The following is a 19664-nucleotide window of genomic DNA, read 5'->3' on the forward strand; positions in this document are numbered from 1 at the left end:
ATATTACTGTAGTACTGCCAAAAAGTTAAGCTCCATAAGTAAAAAACCAAGCAAAAAAAGCAAAACCAACTAAAAAAATGTAAAAAAATTGTGCAGGTTTTTTAAAAAAATCTCATGCACAAATTACTTGTATACGCGTTTTCTTTCCTTCTTTGAACAGCAAAAGACAATAGTGCATGTATGCAGTATTACCGCTGCACTGTCAAAAACTTTTACATTGTAATAGTTGAACCAGTCAAAACCACTGTTAAATAAATGGAATAAAAACAGGCTTGTAGCTTTTTAAAATGAGTAAAATTCATATACCAAAAGTATAGAACACTATTAAAAAGTACTTTTACTACTTTTTAAGATTAAATGACAGAATTAAAACGATGCAACATTGTTCACAACATGAATTTTATACATTTACAAGCATTCTGAAATGCTTTGCATTTAAGAGAGAAGTGCATGAGGTAGGACACAGGGTTCCATCTGTCTGTGCCAGTTTGTGCTAGTAGCAATCCAGTTCAAGCTAGGTTTGGTAAAAGCTTACACCTTCCATGGATTTTCAAAGTCATTCAGCTCATACAAGAATTTCAGCAGTCTTGGAGGAATTTGATGTTTTTTCCCTTTATCTCAGCAAAACTCTGAAAGAAATTAATACTCATTTAACTTTGCAGGTAAAGAAATGAATGACATAAGTAAAACGCAGACAAGGTTTAGAATTGAGTAAAAATGTTTTTCCCAATTAAGTTCAATTGGATAAATTACACATCAAAATGTTCAAATTATTCTAATATTACATTCAGGTGTAAACAACAAACATTTAGTCCAGTTCTAATTTTTGTAGTACAAATCTTTTCGTTTGATACAACCCTATAGAATCTTAATTAACCTAATGTAAGACATTTTACATAAAAACGATGCATACATTTAAAGTATATAAAGTACATAAATCTGCATATTTTTATTTCAATTTACAAAGGCCTAATTTTACAACGCATACATGCGATACTAAAAACATTGTAATCTGACATTTAAAATGATTTAAATAAAAGGTACTGTAAATGTGAAATAGGTAGTAGGTGGCAGTAAGTCTCCTTTAATAAGCGATTCATAGTGATTGAAGTGATTAAACGGCTGATTCATTCAGAACAGAAAAACAGTGCTGTGGCTGGGTTTGGAATTTTTGTTGTCGAAAGAGCAAAAACAGTGCACTAGACTTCATGCTCTCTGTAGGTGTTTTGAATGCTTTTTGCATTGTGAGGACATAAAAAAAAAGAGTTTTGTTCTTCTCTTGAAAATGTATATTGAAGAATGTGTAACCAAACAGTTGCATGCAAAGGAAAGACACTTTCAAATATCAAAACACACCATTAAAATATCTTTTGCAGTACTGGATTGGAACAACATGAATGACAAACATCTAACTTTTGGGTGAAACATGACAATGTTTGAGCACGGATTAAATGGTCAATTGCCATGCTTAATGATTAAGATTTAACCCTGGAGCAAGATTTAATATCTTTCACAATACAACAGCATACGCTATAACAGGGGGCCGGAGCTCACTGATCCAACCAATCAAGTCCTTCAGGCTCATTTGAAAACAACATGGCATGTATGCTGAAGCAGGGTTGGAATAAAACTCTGCAGGCGCTGCAGCCCTCCAGGTGCTAAGTTTGTTACCCTTTCTCTATTCTCAACATTGCATGCATGGCTTACCTCTGAATAAATTCGAGAGAAAGTGCCATCTCTTTCGGGTATTTGATATTCAAAACATAAAACAAAGAGAATGTGTAGCTTAGGGCCACAATGGGAGAGAGGATGTGGTCGTTGATAATTTCCTGATCCACAGAAATCTTAAATCGTCCATCACCTTAAACAAATAGCAAACAGATATTTAAAATAAAAAATATAAAAGGCTACTTAAACTAAGTTTGACTTTTTTCTTTGTTTGTTTTAAGTCATCTGTATGTAATTTAACCTTTAAAATCCACATTTAACAAATGAAATTAAGGATTTATTTGTTGTCAATAGCAAACAAATAATAATATACAAAATACAAACCCATGACCAGAATACAGGGGTGCTCTGGATTCCTGTCCAGCTGCAATCAAGTCCTGTCATTGGTAGGGAGGAAAACTCTATGAATGTCATGAACCATTTTCAATGTTTCCCTTTCACATACTTATGATAAATGACTAGTAACCTAAATAATATTTTACCCAAAATGTTTATCCATTTATTAATCTTGTTGTCTGTGTTTTTTCACTTTTTGAAAAGATTACTCTCTGACTTGTGCATATATATATATATATATATATATATATATATATATATATATATATATATATATATATATATATATATATATATTTGTTACCAACTCTATTTTTTTTTTTAGTCTAGGTCACTAGGGAAGGTAACAAAATAAGAAAATAAATGAAATAACACGATGAGAGGTCTCCTGATCCTCTATCCCAGCCCTTAATAATGATGAGAAGAATATAAATACTCTCCAAACTTGGTTCACTGAAGTTCAGAAAAAATATAACAACATTTTTTTATAGTATAATTAAACAATTTTATTTTTCTTAACAAAACAAACGTAACCAAGACGTCGGGAGAGAGTAAATGCCAACATAACAAACAAAACAATCTACCTTCTGATTTAACGACTTAACTTACCTAAACAAAAGAAAAACTAAATTAAAGACAATAGTCTTACCTCTCTCCCTGACTATAGAAAACATGAGAAAATATCAGAAAGGGACACATCCCAAATAAATAGACACCCATCTCCTTACATGGTTGTTTTAGACCTCAAGAGACAGTTGAAATATCACTGTTATATTCACACCTAGGGTTTCACTACATTTCTCACAACACGTGAGGACAAATATCGTCTGGGATAGCGGACAAGAGACTCCTCTCGAACTGGGTCTCTGTGCTGCTTTATTGTCTGGTCAGAGTGAAGTCGCGCTGGCGTTAATTGGCATCAGCTGCATGCAATTTGCGCTACTTAGCCAGGAGAGAGAGAGAGAGAGAAAAAGGAAAAACAAACAATCATGTGACAATACACAATTACGTCAGAGGACGTAACACCCCCACCATTAAAATCATAAACATCATACGTTGTTTATAACCAAACACACACATTATCAAACTCCACTACATAGAAATGCTAAGTCCTGGACAATGCATCAGCCACAATATTGTCTGAGCCTCTTTTGTAAGTAATGTCAAGATTGAATTCTTGAATGGCAAGAGACCACCGCATAAGACGCTGATTTGAATTAGACATGCGCTCAAGGAAAACTAGCGGATTGTGGTCTGTATACACCACTATAGGGGACACGCTACCACCTATGTATACCTCAAAGTGTTGTAATGCCATCAACATGGCCAATGCCTCCTTCTCAATAACGCTGTAGTTCTGCTGACACTTGGAGAACTTTTTTGAGAAATACGAGACAGGGTGCTCTACACCAAATCGATCCTCTTGTAAAAGGACTGCACCCGCTCCTGTAGCTGAGGCATCAATCTGCAATTTGAATGGAACATCAAATTTAGGGGCTTTGAGTACTGGTGTACTACAGAGTAAATATTTTGCAGCATTAAAAGCATGTTCACAGTTGGGTGTCCAGATAAAACTTTTAGCAGTGCTTAACAAATCAGTTAGTGGAGACACAACGGAGAAAAGTTTGGGCAGAAAGCACGATAATATCCACACATTCCTAGAAATCTTGAAGTTCACGCTTATTAGAGGAGAGCAGGATACTCAAGAACCGCTGTTATTTTGGCTTCAACAGGTTTGACCATCCTTGGCCAACTTGCTTACCCAGGTAAGTTATTTTTCCTTTGCAAACTCACATTTAGCCAGATTCAAGGTCAATGAGGCATCAGCCAAACGTTGAAGTACCTTTCTGAGGCTGGATACATGCTCTGTCCAAGTAACTGAATGAATAACCACATCATCCAAGTATACTTCACAGTTCTCCACATCTGCCAACACTGTATTCATTAACCGTTGGAAAGTAGCAGGAGCATTCCGCATTCAAAGGCCAGGACAGAATACTGTAGGAAGCTGTCTGGTGTAACAAAAGCGGATATTTCTGATGCACGCCGAGTCAGAGGCACCTGCCAGTATCCCTTTAGAAGATCTAGCTTTGTTACATACCTGGCGTTACCCACCTATCCACACAATCTTCCATCCTAGGAAGTGGGAAGGAATCAGCCTTAGTTATATGGTTAACTTTGCGATAATCCATTACAAAAAGCGATAGGTGGAATCAGGCTTTGGTACCAGTAAGCAGGGCGAACTCCAAGGACTTTGACTCGGCACAGCAAATCCATGTTTCAGCATATACTCCACTTCAGCTTTCATTATGTCACGCTTTGAGGGTTAACTCGATAGGGATGCTGCTTAATTGGGGGTGCATCTCCAACATCAATGTCGTGGGAACAAATGGTAGTTCTGCCAGGCACATCTGAAAACAGATCTGGGAATTCAAACAACAAATCAGTCAGTTCTTTAATTTGACTTTCCTCAAGATGAGCAAGGTAATTCCTCAAATCGCTCATGATAGCAGAGTTTTGTAAGCGTGTGGAAGAAATTTGAACTTCTTTATTGCGCAAACCATCATTTTCCATGGTGTAGCTTGTAACCAAAGCAACAGTGGAAGTTAACACTCTCCCAGACTTCCGCTCTTCCTCACCAAGTATTTTGTCACACTTTGTTGCATTCACACACTGAGAAGTCACATACTTTTTCAGCATGTTGATGTGGCACATACGACTTTTACGCTTACGATCAGGAGTGTCAACTATATAGTTTGTGTCACTCACTTTCTTTTAATGATGTAGGGACTGTAAACTTTGCCTGGAACACAGAACCAGGGGTGGGTAACAAGGCCAGAACAGAATCTCCAGGCTGGAAGGACCTAAAAACAGACTTCTTATCATAACGGGCTTTCATCGTGGGTTGTGCTGTCACCAGGTGTTGTAATGCCACTTCACGAGCTTGTTGTAGTCTCTTTCGGATGGATTGAACATAATCAGGAATAGACACAGCGGACGAATGTTCAGACAACAATTGTTCACTTAACAATTTTAATGGCCCTCGTACAACATGACCAAAAACAAGCTCTGCTGGACTAAATCCCAGAGACTCCTGCACTGTCTCTCTCACTGCAAAGAGAAGAAATGGAAGACCCTCGTCCCAATCCTTTCCAGTCTCGACACAGTAACTGCGCAGCATTGTCTTCAATGTCTGATGAAACCTCTCAAGTACACCCTGGGACTCAGGATGGTAGGCACTGGACAATTGGTGACTTATGCCAAGCTCCTTTAAGATCTGCTCAAACATTTTTGATGTAAAATTTGTGCCACGGTCTGTCTGGATTATCTTTGGCAGTCCAAAGGTAGAACAAAACTTGATCAGCTCTCTCACTACTGCTCTAGCTTTTAGACTACGTAATGGAACTGCTTCAGGAAATCGTGAGGCAGAACACATGATGGTTAAGATATACTGATGTCCAGCCTTAGACTTGTAATGGACCAACGCAATCAATGACCAGCCGTTCAAAGGGCTCCTTCATAACAGGGATGGGAGTAAGAGGAGCTACAGGAATCTTCTGGTTTGGCTTTCCTGCAAGTTGGCAAATTTTACACGCTTTGCAAAAGCAGACACAGCAGACTTAATACCAGGCCAGTAGAAATATCTGGAAACTCTGTAAAATGTTTTGTCACTCCCAGATGACCAGACATTACATGTTCATGAGCTAGCCTCAACACCTGCGTGCGATAGCCACCAGGCAGAACGATCTGTTGTACCTCCTGACAGTTCTCATCGTCAGCATCTGGTTTCCATCTGCGCATCAGCAGTCCATCATCCCAGTAATACATCACCCCTGATTTAGGTGCTTGCCCAAGATCTGCAGCTTCAACACACTTCACTAGCGTTGAGTCTCCTCTCTGTGCTGCCATTAAATGATCTCTGCCCACTTTTATGGCCGTTTTTATCTCAGAACTGGAATCAAGCTCAGGCTCCATAGATAATGTGCACTCCGATGGAACAGCCTCTGGGACTAGAAAAGAGTCAGCAAGATCCACCACTTCCTTAAAGTTCTGTGCCTGTGCACGAGTCACTGCACATGCAGGAAAAGCTGAGGGATACACAGTAGCAAGATTAGTCAGGTCTTTCACAACTGGAGTCTGTGAGACAATTGGAGTAGGGAAAACTTCACCACCTGCCAAGTCATTCCCTATGATTAAATCTACACCTTCCACAGGTAACTGTTTACGGACACCCAACTTAACTGCTCCATTGACAAGATCTGACTTCAAATGTACCATATGCAAAGGCACATTAACACAACTCATCTCAATACCTCGAACTAATACATCAAAACCTGTATAAGTGTCAGCAGAAAATGGTAATCTATGCTCAAGAATGAAAGATTGAGTCGAACCTGTGTCCCTAAGCATAACAATAGGCTTAAACTCAGCATCAGGATAAATAGAAACCATGCCCTCTAAAAGAAATGGCTGGTAACTTTCTACATCAGCTGTGCTTAACTTTGGTAGAGACTGAGCAAGAGCTACACTCTTAGTTTTCAAGTTTTCTGCTTCCACAATTGACACTCTGCAATCAGATGTTCAGGGCTAAGACAATAGAAACATTCTCGTTTCTCTTTATTTACAGGTTTAATTTTTCGAGTACCCCTGGAAAAATTTTCTACTCTAACAGGGCGCATGAAACGAGGCGTCACATTTAGTGATTCAACTGCACCAGGAGGGACAAATTTTGACTGTCGCGGTGCGGTAAACACAGTGCGATGTGTCAACACAAACTCATCAGCCAATACGGCCGCACTCGACAATGAAGAGACTTTTTGTTCATTCAAATGAACCACCAAAGTTTCAGGAACACAATTTTTAAAATCTTCTAGCAGAATTAATTCTCGTAATTCTTCTAAGGTCGTTATCTTGTTCGAAAAACACCACTTATCAAAGAGATTTGTTTTTTTTCCCTTGCGAACTCTACGTATGATTGTCTGGCTGATTTCTCGTATTGTCTAAACTTTTGCCGGTACGCCTCCGGAACAAGCTCATACACACGCAAAACGGCGGCTTTAATGGTGTCATAATCAAGAGCAGATTCAATTGGAAGAGTAGAGCAAACTTCTTGCGCTTTACCTGTAAGACTACATTGTAACAAAAGAGCCCACATATCATTTGCCATCCTAACTCTGTCCTGCGCCAACAAAGTAGGGAATCCACTTCGGCTTCTCCGGCGGTACAAGTTTAATGTATCTACTAGGATCAAATGGAACATCATTCGATGCATAACTCTGTCCTTGGCTAGCCACCATCGATATCGGAGAAGAAACGGATTGAGCCTTGGTAGGAGGTAACGGAAATGGGTTGAGCTACGCGCTGAGCTTCTAAAGAAGTTTTTTAATGTAATATCCCTGTCAGCCTCCGCTTCAACAGTCCTCAATTTAATCATCTGAGCCTCGCACTCCTGCTTTTTAATTTCTAGGTCTAACTCCTTTAATCTCACCGCTAACCTAGGGTCATGCAAAGCCATAGCGTCAGTATCTAGTGAATTTATACTATCTAAATCTTTTCCTTCAAGCTGTTCGACCCCTTCACCATCATCGGTTTGCTTTGGTAAGATTCCTTCATTTACTAACTTGTCATACAGCTCTTCTTTAATGACCTGTTTAGTAGCCTCTCTAGGAACATTAACCCTAAAAAAGTCAGCAATCATAAGGAGATCTTTTTCACAACGACTATAAACCTCCGTAGTCGGCGCAAGGGTAAACGAAGTTAAATCAAATTCCATTTTCACTTTCTACTACCAATATTCTCCTCTCTCACAAAAAGAAATCAGCCAGAAATCAAAAAATACAATACTCACCAATCTGCGATGTAAACGACCAAATCCTGAAATAATGTGCACAGTTATTACGGAGATAATTCACAATTTTGTTTGGAAAAACGAACGAATTTCCGTTACTTATCTCAGCGACGGACGAGCCCCCATTTTGTTACCAACTCCTATTTTTTTAGTCTAGGGTCACTAGGGGAAGGTAACAAAATAAGAAAATAAATGAAATAACACGATGAGAGGTCTCCTGATCCTCTATCCCAGCCCTTAATAATGATGAGAAGAATATAAATACTCTCCAAACTTATTTCACTGAAGTTCAGAAAAATATAACAACATTTTTTTTATAGTATAATTAAACAATTTTATTTTCTTAACAAAACAAACGTAACCAAGGCGTCGGGAGAGAGTAAATGCCAACATAACAAACAAAACAATCTACCTTCTGATTTAACGACTTAACTTACCTAAACAAAAGAAAAACTAAATTAAAGACAATAGTCTTACCTCTCTCCCTGACTATAGAAAACATGAGAAAATATCAGAAAGGGACACATCCCAAATAAATAGACACCCATCTCCTTACATGGTTGTTTTAGACCTCAAGAGACAGTTGAAATATCACTGTTATATTCACACCTAGGGTTTCACTACATTTCTCACAACACGTGAGGACAAATATCGTCTGGGATAGCGGACAAGAGACTCCTCTCGAACTGGGTCTCTGTGCTGCTTTATTGTCTGGTCAGAGTGAAGTCGCTGGCGTTAATTGGCATCAGCTGCATGCAATTTGCGCTACTTAGCCAGGAGAGAGAGAGAGAGAAAAAAAAGGGGAAAAACAAACAATCATGTGACAATACACAATTACGTCAGAGGGACGTAACAATATATATATATATATATATATATATATATATATATATATATATATATAGTACAATAAGCATAATGGCTATAACCTAAATTTTCATTACATCAAATGTGTCCAGCTACTCAGTCAGACCAGTCAATAAACTAATGTGAAGATAGTGTTGTTTATAGTACAGACTTTTGTACCAGTCAGTAAAGAAAATGAGCGCAGTTGAGCCAATTCTTAAACACTCTTGATTGGCCATCATATACATGCGTTTAACAGATATGACTGTGATTGGCCACAATGACCATTGCTTCATGTTCTTCACTGATCTCTCAGAAAAAGCAGCACATGATAGTATTTGAAAGTCAGATCTATCAGCAGATCTGTCTATCTGCAAATATATTAGGGATCAACAAACAACTTCTATCAATTTACATTCAACGTTTCCATGTGCTTCTGTGTGAGTGCTCAGTGATGATCGTTGTGACCATAGTCATAAATGTTACAGAGAGGCATGGAAAACAATTAACCATTGCTAATGGTTGTCTGTTACATTACAGTACATAAAATTTCACGGCTCCTAATGTGAATTTACAAACAGTACCAATAATATAACTGACAAAGTAGGCTCTCTCGTTTGTACTTTTTAACAACAGCATGGGGAGATGGTAAATACATTTATTAATACAGAACATAATAGATTATCTGTGGTTTATAAACATTAAATAACAGTTAAAACAAACAAAACTTACTTCATTTTGACAGTAAAGATGTTCAGGGTTTTCCTTTGGCAACACCAGAGATCAGCTGGACTGGATCGCAGTGTTCAATCTTCATCCCTTTTGAATTAAGGAAGTCTTTCAGGGTTTTTCCTTTTTTGGATAATTCCTCGGCCAGCTTCATTTGCACCGGAAAGCCAAGGAGGGTACATGTGTGATCAAACAGGTGATCAGCTTCGAAAAGGAAAGGCCACTCTTCCAGTAATGCATTTACAGTGCTTCCTTTGTTGATGGTTGCACGTTGGATGCTATATGTTTCACCCATCAATTTTTGAACGCAGGACTCCTGAAGATCATGAGTTATGAAGGCCCTTTAATCGATCTTGTTTAGATTTTTTGGTTCATCTGGACCCTCAATAGCAGGCTGCCATTCCATACATCCATAGCGATCTGAATGTGTGAACTTTCTGCTCACTGCATCTTCATCCTCTGATGGGTGCTTTAATCTGAAGGATAAGAGGTCTCTGAATATTTTCAACTCAGTTTTCTAGCTGTATAAGGAGAGCATCATATCCTGTTCCAACAACTTTTGTTCCACTGAGCTCTCTGTCTTGAAAAAGAACAGGGATATTTATCTACAATCTGCTTTGCAACGTATCGCAGCTTTGCTCTTTCCTTTGTTTGGAAGTTACACTCAAGGTCTTTGGGTTTCTAGAGACCCCAGGCAACAAAATTTTATTTTTTTATTTAGTAAAATAATAATAATAATAAAAATAAAAAAAATAAAAACACTGTCTATAAACTCCACATGCACTATGCAGCTTTTTACATAATTACATTTATAAAAAGACCCATGTTTTACATTTTATTCATGAGGATTTTTGGAAAATGCAGCTTAAAAGTAAAAAATAACTAGATGGTTGAAAAGCTCTACTATTTACTATTTGACCAACCAGTTTTTTTTTTGTTCAATCTGCATATTACGAAATTAGAATTGTAACAGAAATTTAGTAGTTTAGCATATTTTTGTAGTTTTTTTTTTTTTATATTAATACATTGTGATTAGAATCAAACCAGAAGATGTCACAAATATAAAAGTTGGAGTCTTTAGAACTGATCTATTTCAATCATCTGTTTTTCATCATTTACCAAATTTAAATCTACATTTCAGTTACTAATTGCAAGAGAACAAAATTAACAGTTACACAATTGGCATGAACATCGAGCCTTGAACATCAAAGCCTGACTTTCAATCCATATTCCAATTTTTTTTCTTCTAGATCTAGAAAGTGTTGACGTCTCTACAGAGTCTCATGCCATTTGGACAAAAGCACAGTAGACCACATAAAATTGTTAAGAGGACGAACAAAGCTTTTATGTGTTTAAGACGACATGGGTCTCAAGTGATTAATGACTTTATTTTCTCTAATCAAATTTACACAACAAACTTTGACATTTTAGTAATTAACAACAACAACTAATATGCTAACATTCAATTCAAGTTTCAATTCAATTCAAGTTTATTTGTATAGCGCTTTTACAATGGCTATTGTTCCAAAGCAGCTTCACAAAAACAAATTATTACATAACAAAAGCAAATCACTACACAGCAGGATGCATTACAATACAGCAGGATGAACTACAATGCAGAAAGTTCAAGATAGAATTAGTCCAGACAGAAGGTTGAGTTTTCCTCGACGTCATCGCAGGAAGGTCATCTCCTCACTGGGTCCACTGGAGAGGCTCGGTAACTAGATGCCTCGGGATGTGGATCCGAGGTGGAAACAAAAGGATAATTAAGCGTGATGGCCATTCATACTATTTTGAATCACACGATGTACTGTAGCATAGGTTTATGTGAATCTTTATGAGTATGCTTTGCTAAAAAGATATGTCTTTAGCCTAGACTTAAACTGAGAGAGTGTGTCTGATCCCCGGACATTAGCAGGAAGGTTATTCCAGAGTTTGGGTGCCAAATGTGAAAACGCTCGACCACCTTTAGTAGACTTTGCTATACGAGGAACTACCAGGAGCCCTGAGTTTTGAGATCTTAAAAGAGCGTGGACGGGTTGTAAGCGAGACAGAAGGCTGGTTAGATAAATGGGGCTAAACCATTTAGAGCCTTGTAGGTCAGTAACAGTACTTTAAAATCAATCCGGAAATTAACAGGCAGCCAGTGCAGGGAGGATAAAACTGGGGTTATATGATCGTGTATTTCCTTGTCCTGGTAAGAACTTGAGCGGCTGCGTTCCTGCACTAACTGAAGCTTGTTTATTGAAGATGCTGGACAACCAGCGAGCAGCGCATTACAGTAATCCAGTCTAGATGTCATGAGCGAACGCGTGAACTAGCTTTTCTGCATCTGAGAAAGAGAGCATGTGTCTGAGTTTAGCAATATTTCTAAGATGAAAGTAGGCAGATTTTGTAACATGAGTGATATGGTGTTCGAAGGACAGGTTGCTGTCAATATCACACCAAGTCTTTAAACTGTCGGAGTAACGTTTATATCACATCCATCTAATTGTAGTTTGAGCTCAGAAATTTGCTGTAAACATGAATTTGGTCTGATAAGAAGCACCTCTGTTTTATTAGAGTTTAATAGAAGAAAATTTCTAGTCATCCAGTCTTTTATGTCTTTAACACACTCTGTTAATTTAGACATTTCTGATAACTTATCAGGCTTAGATGAAATGTATAGCTGTGTGTCATCTGCATAACAGTGGAAATTAACCCTGTGCTTTCTAATAATGTTCCCCAGGGCAGCATGTATATAGAGAACAGTAAGGGCCTAAAACTGATCCTTGAGGCACACCACACTTTACAGGCATTATCCTAGAGCGGTCTCTGTTTATATCTACAAATTGATAACGGTTTGATAGGTATGATTTAAACCACTTTAAAGCCTGTCCCTGTACACCAGCGGTGTTTAAACGCTCCAGGAGAATATTATGATCTATGGTGTCAAATGCAGCAGTGAGATCCAATAAAACTAGTAGCGAGACGCCAGCATATATCTTTCAGAAATTTAGTTGGAATAGGATCTAATACACATGTAGCAGATTTAGACTTAGCGATTAGTTTATTTAACTCTTCCTGTCCCTATGGTTGCAAAAACACTGTAACTGAATTTGCTGGGTACTGAGTAAGGCTGGACTAAAGGACAAAGGATTCACGGGTTGATTTTCTGTTATTTTAAGTCTGATATTATCTATTTTATTAGTGAAGAATTGTATGAAGTCATTGCTACTTAACTGAGAGGGTGTGCAGCGTTCTATTGCTGACCGATCATTTGTTAATCTAGCCACTGTGCTAAATAAAAAAATCTAGGATTGTTTTGGTTGCTTTCAATGAGTTTACGGAGGTGCTCGGCTCTGGCTGCTTTTAGTGACTGTCTATAAGTGCACATAATGTCCTTGTAGGCAATTCTAAAAACCTCTAGTTTAGTCTTTCTCCACTCTACGTTCTACTGAACAGTAGCTGTTTTTAGGCGTGTGTATGACTATTGTACCATGGTACACTTTTATTCTCTCTAATCTTTTTAACTTGATGGGAGCGACAGTATCTAATGTGCGTAGTGAAGATTCTGCACATACTGCTGGTCATTTGCTCAAGATCATCTGCTTTCTCAGGTTTGCGGAGCAGGTCAGATAGATCTGGTAGGTTGTTTGTGAATTTATCTACAGTGGTTGGGATAATGGTTCTACCCAGTTGGTAACAAGGTGCGGCTCGGTTAATCTCTCACTTACAGAGAGTTTATAAGATATATGAAATGATCAGTGATATCGTCACTTAGAGGTAAGATATCTAGGTCTAAAACATCGATGCCATGCGAAATAATGAAATCTAATGTATGCTTAGCAGCAGTGAGTTGGGCCGATTACATTTTGCTTTGCCCAAAAGATGTTAATAAATTTGTGAAAGTAGCTCCTACTGTATTATTTGGGTCGCGTCTATATGAATGTTGAAATCACCGATAATAAGTGCTCTGTCTTTATTAGTTATTAAGTCTGAAATAAAATCGGCAAATTCCTTAAGAAAATCTACATAAGGTCCTGGTGGTCTATACACAGAGAGAAGAGAAAGAGATAACAGAGATTTCTTTGTTGCATCCATAAGCGTAACATTAAGATCAAGCAGCTCAAAAGAGTTATAGCTAATTCCAGTTCCCTGAGTAACATTTAGCTCTGGACGATAGATAGTTCCAACACCTCCACCTCGGACCTGACCGGCGGGCTCGTGCTTATATAAGTACCTGATGGAGTCGACTCATTTAAACTGATGTAATCGTTAGGTTTCAGCCATGTTTCAGTCAGGCAGAGCTGCGTCAAAACTTTTGTCTATAATTAATTCATTTACAATGACAGATTTACGAAAGCGCCAGTGATCGATGTTTAGGAGACCAAACTTTAAATATTGCTGCTGTTGACCGGTTTTAACTTTTGTTTTGATCGAGGTTATTTCTAAGGCCTGTGCATGGGATTTACTGATATATCTGATTTTTCAAGTGGACAGACACATTTTCTATGTGGGTAATCATACTCTGGTCTAACATTTACATTACATGGCATACTGTCAATGCTGCTGTTGTGTGATTCGTCACTTACATGAACAACAATTAAAGGCAGATGAAAGCTTAAGATGGAAACAGTGATTATAGCTTGGGATTTCAGACCTACTGGGGCGGCAAGGAATGCTAGGAGGGTTTTCTGATCAAATTGTAAAATTAAATTGTGATATTTTTGTCATTAAAAAAAAAAAAAAGTTTAGGTGTTTGCATAACATCAAAAGACAAAGCATATTGACACTAAAAAAGATTGCTTACTCTCATCAATTCCAAAAAAATAAATCAAAATTGATTTAGGAGCCATTTATAATACTAATTAAAAACAACAACAACAAAACAAAACGTATAAATGCCTTTCAGATTTCAGAATGGGGGTCCCTTGACATTTAAAAATGTTTAAAACCCATACAGCATAGTTTATTGAAGCTGTGCAAAAGATTGAAGTATTGTTGTAGTCAAACTATCAATCTGAATATCGCATTAAAAAAAAAAAACACCAAACATTTGCTAACAAATCTAGATTAGCTTTTGAATTTTTAAATTTACCTGAACAGAAAGCTTGAATCAGCCTTCTGCACTGTATGGGTGGCAGAATTCCATCAGCGTCCTCAATCTTTACAAAGCTTAGGTCATCTACACCATTTACTCAATAGCCTTCTGAACCATTTCTTTCACAAGCTCCATAGTGGCATATGTTTAAGCGGGAGAAGTAAACTGCGCCTCTGTGGTAAAAAGCAAGTGGACTGTAGTCCACTGAGCTTGTCAAGATTTTTTTTAAATGCGCTCCAAGCTCAGGCACCCAACTGACAGTTTTAGTCGCAGCAGAAGTAGGACAATAGCTTCACTCTTGATAAAAATGCTAGCTATTTGCTCTAACTCTAGCTGTCCCTTGGTGTACTTAAGTAAGACATGCATAACGTTTGCGTATGTAGTGCCTTTTAACTTGGACTTTTCTGTGATAACGGAGTTAAGCGAGGTAAGTCCAAAGTCTGTAACTACTTTTCTTATTCCTCTATCATAGAGGCTCTGGATAAAAAGTAGTGGAGCACGAAAGTTCAACTTGTGGGCTAAAGAAACTGCCATGACCCTGATATGCCTGGAAGCAACTGGTGTCTATAAGCCAAGGACTTTGTCACATTTTTAAGTTTTTACTTGACCTGATGCACCTTTGAAATAGCTGTGCTTACTTTCATAGCGCATGGTCCAAGTATGTAATGAGTGGACCAAACTGTAAAGTCAAGTCAGCATAGTGGTGTAGATAGTGGTGTTTTGGTCTGAGATTTACATGTGGAAATAACCGTTGTCTCATTTCCACATATACTTGATCAGCACTTTCATGTAAGCAATCTGAGACTCTGAAAGTCTAGGTGCACAAACAAATTCTACCAACTACTGTCTACTGAGTAGTAAGACAAGCTGCTGGGAGACAGCATCATCAGCATCTGCAATTTTGCTGATCCCCAAGACATCTTAACAACTCTGCAGAAACACCATATTTTTCAAGATCTTTTCAGTACCTTGAAGAGTCTTCATTTCATTTGCCATCTCTGTGATTGTGGAGACTGGGACCTTCTAAATGCTTTACCTCCAAAGCCAAGTAAAACAGAGCTAAATTCTCTGTGTAACATCTTGCACTTCATCCTTCTGTGGTGAATACCAGGTTGCTACTAATTAAGTGGTACCGCCATGTGAGTATAAAAGGGTATTCCCAGCGTAGAGGCAACGTCATTTGATTGCGTCCACTGCATTGCTGCCGTTTCCGAGATTCCGCCGCTCTGAGTTGGAGGTATGTGCGCTGGCGTTTCGCCTATGGTCATACGCATGTATGGTAGGGTTTAATAAGTTTTCTGTACTGTTAGAGTTGGCCCACTGGAGTTTGTGACTGTTTAAGAGGTTAGTTTTCCTTGATGCTGTTATATGGACGCGATTGGAAAGAAAGTGACTGGATACACGTGTTGGACAACATAGGTGACGACTTCCCTTCCACTTTTGGTGAGTGCCATTGTTCGATTGCGTGGGCATTACATAGGCATGAGTTTGCGTGGTGAACTAAATAGCGTGTCCTTTTCCTGTCCAGTGATCAGCAGAAGGAATCTGGTCGCAGCATATTTTTGACGTTTAGCTGGTATGTAGAATTTATAGTCTCCTGTACCTGTTGTGATAAGGTAAAGGTATTTTTAACTTGCTTGATATATTTTAGTCATTCAAGGGGGCATTCGTGGGGACATGGCCTAGCTGAAACAGTGCTGTTTTGCTTTAGTCTTCATTTTCTTTATTTTTGTCTTTGTTTATTAATATTGCTTTTCGTTATTTATTTTATTATTATTATTATTATTATTATTATCACTCACTATTGTTATTAGTGGTATTGACTTTTGTTTTGTTAATTTAGAGGTGCTTTTCTATCTTGCTTTTGTATCTTGCTTTTTGTATTTTTCTTTTGCATTTGATTTTTTGGTATTTTGCGTTTGTATTCATGTTCAGTTGCTGTTGATTGACTACAGGGGTCAATCTAACCCTGCAAGTGTGTTTGATGGTTTGGTTTTATTCTTTTTTTTTGGTTTCTTTCAGGACTGGGGTGTACCAGAGTGGCGGCCTGTAGTGTGGGGATTGGACGACTCGTTGTTATCAAAGTGTGGGGTGTAGGTTTTGGTTGCAGTGTAATTCCACTAGAGTGTGTTTTTTTGAGATTTTCATTCACAGAGAAAGGCTGCTTCAATTTGGGCTGTCCCGGCTGCTCCACGTGAGCTGGCCCACTCCTGAGACACCCTGTAGCTCCATTATTTTCTTTAATTTTGACGTGTGTGTGGTTCTTTTTTGATGAGTCGTGGCTCAGGCCACTTGTTTTAATTCCATGTTGTGCTTTTGTTAGATTATTTTATAATTAAGATAAAATAAAGCATAAAATATTTTTATATTGACTCATGCCTCAGTTGATGTTCTCTGGGTTGAACGTAGACCTCATGTGCCTTTCTTTGAGTGTTATTTCCCCAGGTGGTTTTGCCAGTGGGCGTGAGTCGCTACTATTAGTAATTAAGATCTCAGTAAATCTACCCCCTATGCCACATTTGGCGTCAAATCAGGCAGGATTTTAGCACGCTCCATGAAGACATGAACTTGAGGGCGTGGATGTTCTTTAACTGATTTGAGCTAAAAAAAAAAAAAAAAATTCTAGTTTGTTTTTTTTTCTGTTTGTATTTAATAGAAGCAAAACAGCAGTATGTCCATTTGGTTAGGAGTGTCGTTGGTGCACAATTCCTTTAACCCAGCAAGTGGTATTCCCTTTTTTTGATCATGGAAGACGAATTAATGGAATTACACAGAGCTTGTGCCCAATTAAAAGTCGATAATTTTGAACACTACGCCAAGAGCAGGCTCAGGCCAGTGCACCTGGTCCCTAGCAGTGACCAGGTACCAGAGAGTCTCTGCAGCAATACCATCTGCTTCAGCTGTGGTGTTGCTGTAGCCGAGCGATTTGTATTGGTACCTAGGGACAGAAAATGCCCAAAATTTAATGGCAGGTCGGCTTGGGGATTAATGAATGGGCTGAAGAAAGTGCAGGCTTGTGTCGGGCTCGGCACTTATCTCCAAGACCGACCAGTCATTCTTTTTTTGTTTGATCACTTGAGGGGGAGGCACGTGGAGGAAATTAGACATAGGCCAGTAAGCGAACGGGAGGATCCAGATAAGATTATTGCCGCCTTAAGGAATTGTATGGGTGTACTCAGTCCTATGCATACCTTGCAAGAAGCCTTTTAGAATTCTCTCTTGTCCTAATGGGCCTCCTGAGAGGTGGAACAGGATGCATCACGGTTGCTATGTTGTCCAATGTCAAACTTTGTTGTGGTGATCAAATTCGTGGAAAATGTCCATGATAGTACGCTACGTCGGGAGTTAAAGCATGGTGGTTCGTCGTCAACCCGGCTTAACATTACTGAATGTTCAATAAGAAGCTATTCGATGGAAAGGGAGGCTTGCCTGGGGTACAAGAAGTCGTAGTCATTCCATCCTCTAGCCCATGGCTTTCAGTATGGGGTTCAAAGTAGTGCACCTTCACGGGTAGACCAACCCTCTGAGTCTGTGGAAATGAGTGAGCTTAGAGAGATGTTGGAAAGGGCAGCAGGAACAATTATCTCCAGCTTACTCAAAGTGTTGTTCAGTTACAAAACCCACCACGCAGTGTTCGACCAGTAGGTGGTGGCCCAGTGATTTGTGGGAGGTGCCAAAACCTGGTCATTTCGCAAAGGGATTGTGATGGGGAAAGGGTCCCATCCCGCTCTCCCTCTGTCGCCTGGGTCCTAATATTATAGAGCTTTAGGAGGTACATTCCCTCGTTCAGGTGCGTGAGTCCCGAAAACTAGTTCCCGCCGAGCTGTTGAGCCACAGCTTGTGGGGCAATTCTGGCTCTAATATTCCAGGTAGAGAGAAGATTCAGTGTCACAGTTAATGTCATCTTGTCCTCATTTGATGGTAGTAATGGTGGAGTGTCAGTTCCTTGTTTAGTTGACACAGGATCCATGGTTTCTACCATCACTGAAAGTTGTTTTTCAGGGAGCATTTGAGCCCTTGGGTGCAGGACCGAATCTTAAGACTCTTGTCAATGGTTGCAGCTTAGAGCCGCTAATGGGTTATCTATCCCCTTACATAGGATATATTGAGTTAAACGCTGAACTATGTGGAAAGTTGTGGCGAAATGTGGTGTTTTGGTAGTCAGGATCCTCCTGGTGGTCATTGTGCCCAGGCACCAGGTGTCTGGGGATGAATATCTTGGGTCGTTGTTATCAGGAACTTTTGGGCAGCATGGGCCTTCACTTTTTGAGTCTCCACCAGCATCGGCTGTGCCAAGTTAGTCTTTCAGGGCGTTACAACACTGCCACCAAGTGAGTATTCCGGCCCGCTCCTGAGAAGTCTGGTGTAGTGGGAGGGTACGTGGGTCCTCGAAAGAGAAATGTATTCCAGGTGGCACTATCAAATTCGGTAGCGCCACCTGTTCGGGAGCATTACCTGACAGTGTAGTACTTGCACTTTGAGCCCCGAGGTGTGGCTCCCTGGGGTTATTAATTTCCCCAGCATTAGTCAGAGTGATTAGGGTTACCGCTATATGTTCCGGTTGTTAATGTAGGGACTACTGATGTTTTGTTGTTCCCTACGTCATGTTATAGGCTCACTGACAAGTGTATCTGGTTGTTTCTCCTTGCTCCCCGGGGTCTCAGAGATTAAGCCTGGTATCGTCTGTTCTGTTTCTTCCCAGACCGGGTGTTACCGACGCATTGCGGATCTGCTGGATACAGTAGATTTATCTCTTTGTCGGGTGAGAGATCAGGCTAAGGCAGTTAGAGCTCTTCTCTTCAGAAGTACTCAGTCTGTGTTTTCTGCTTTTGAAGATTTTTAGGATGTAATTTGACTTGATTTCGCATGACATCCCATTATTGGATTTGATGTCCCTGTTCGCAGCGAAAGCGTATCGTGCCGGGTACCTCCCACCGATTATGAAGCAGTGATGGTAAATGTACATTAACCCAGTTGTTGGAGACCCAGGTTATCCGAGAGAGTTGTGGCATTTTGCCTTCTCCGATTGTGCTTGTGGGAAGAAAAAAGATGGGAATCTACGCTTGTGTGTAGATTACCGCCAGTTGAACGCGC

This window comes from Puntigrus tetrazona, chromosome 4 (genome assembly GCF_018831695.1).
Source record: "Puntigrus tetrazona isolate hp1 chromosome 4, ASM1883169v1, whole genome shotgun sequence".
In the NCBI taxonomy this organism is placed as follows: domain Eukaryota; kingdom Metazoa; phylum Chordata; class Actinopteri; order Cypriniformes; family Cyprinidae; genus Puntigrus; species Puntigrus tetrazona.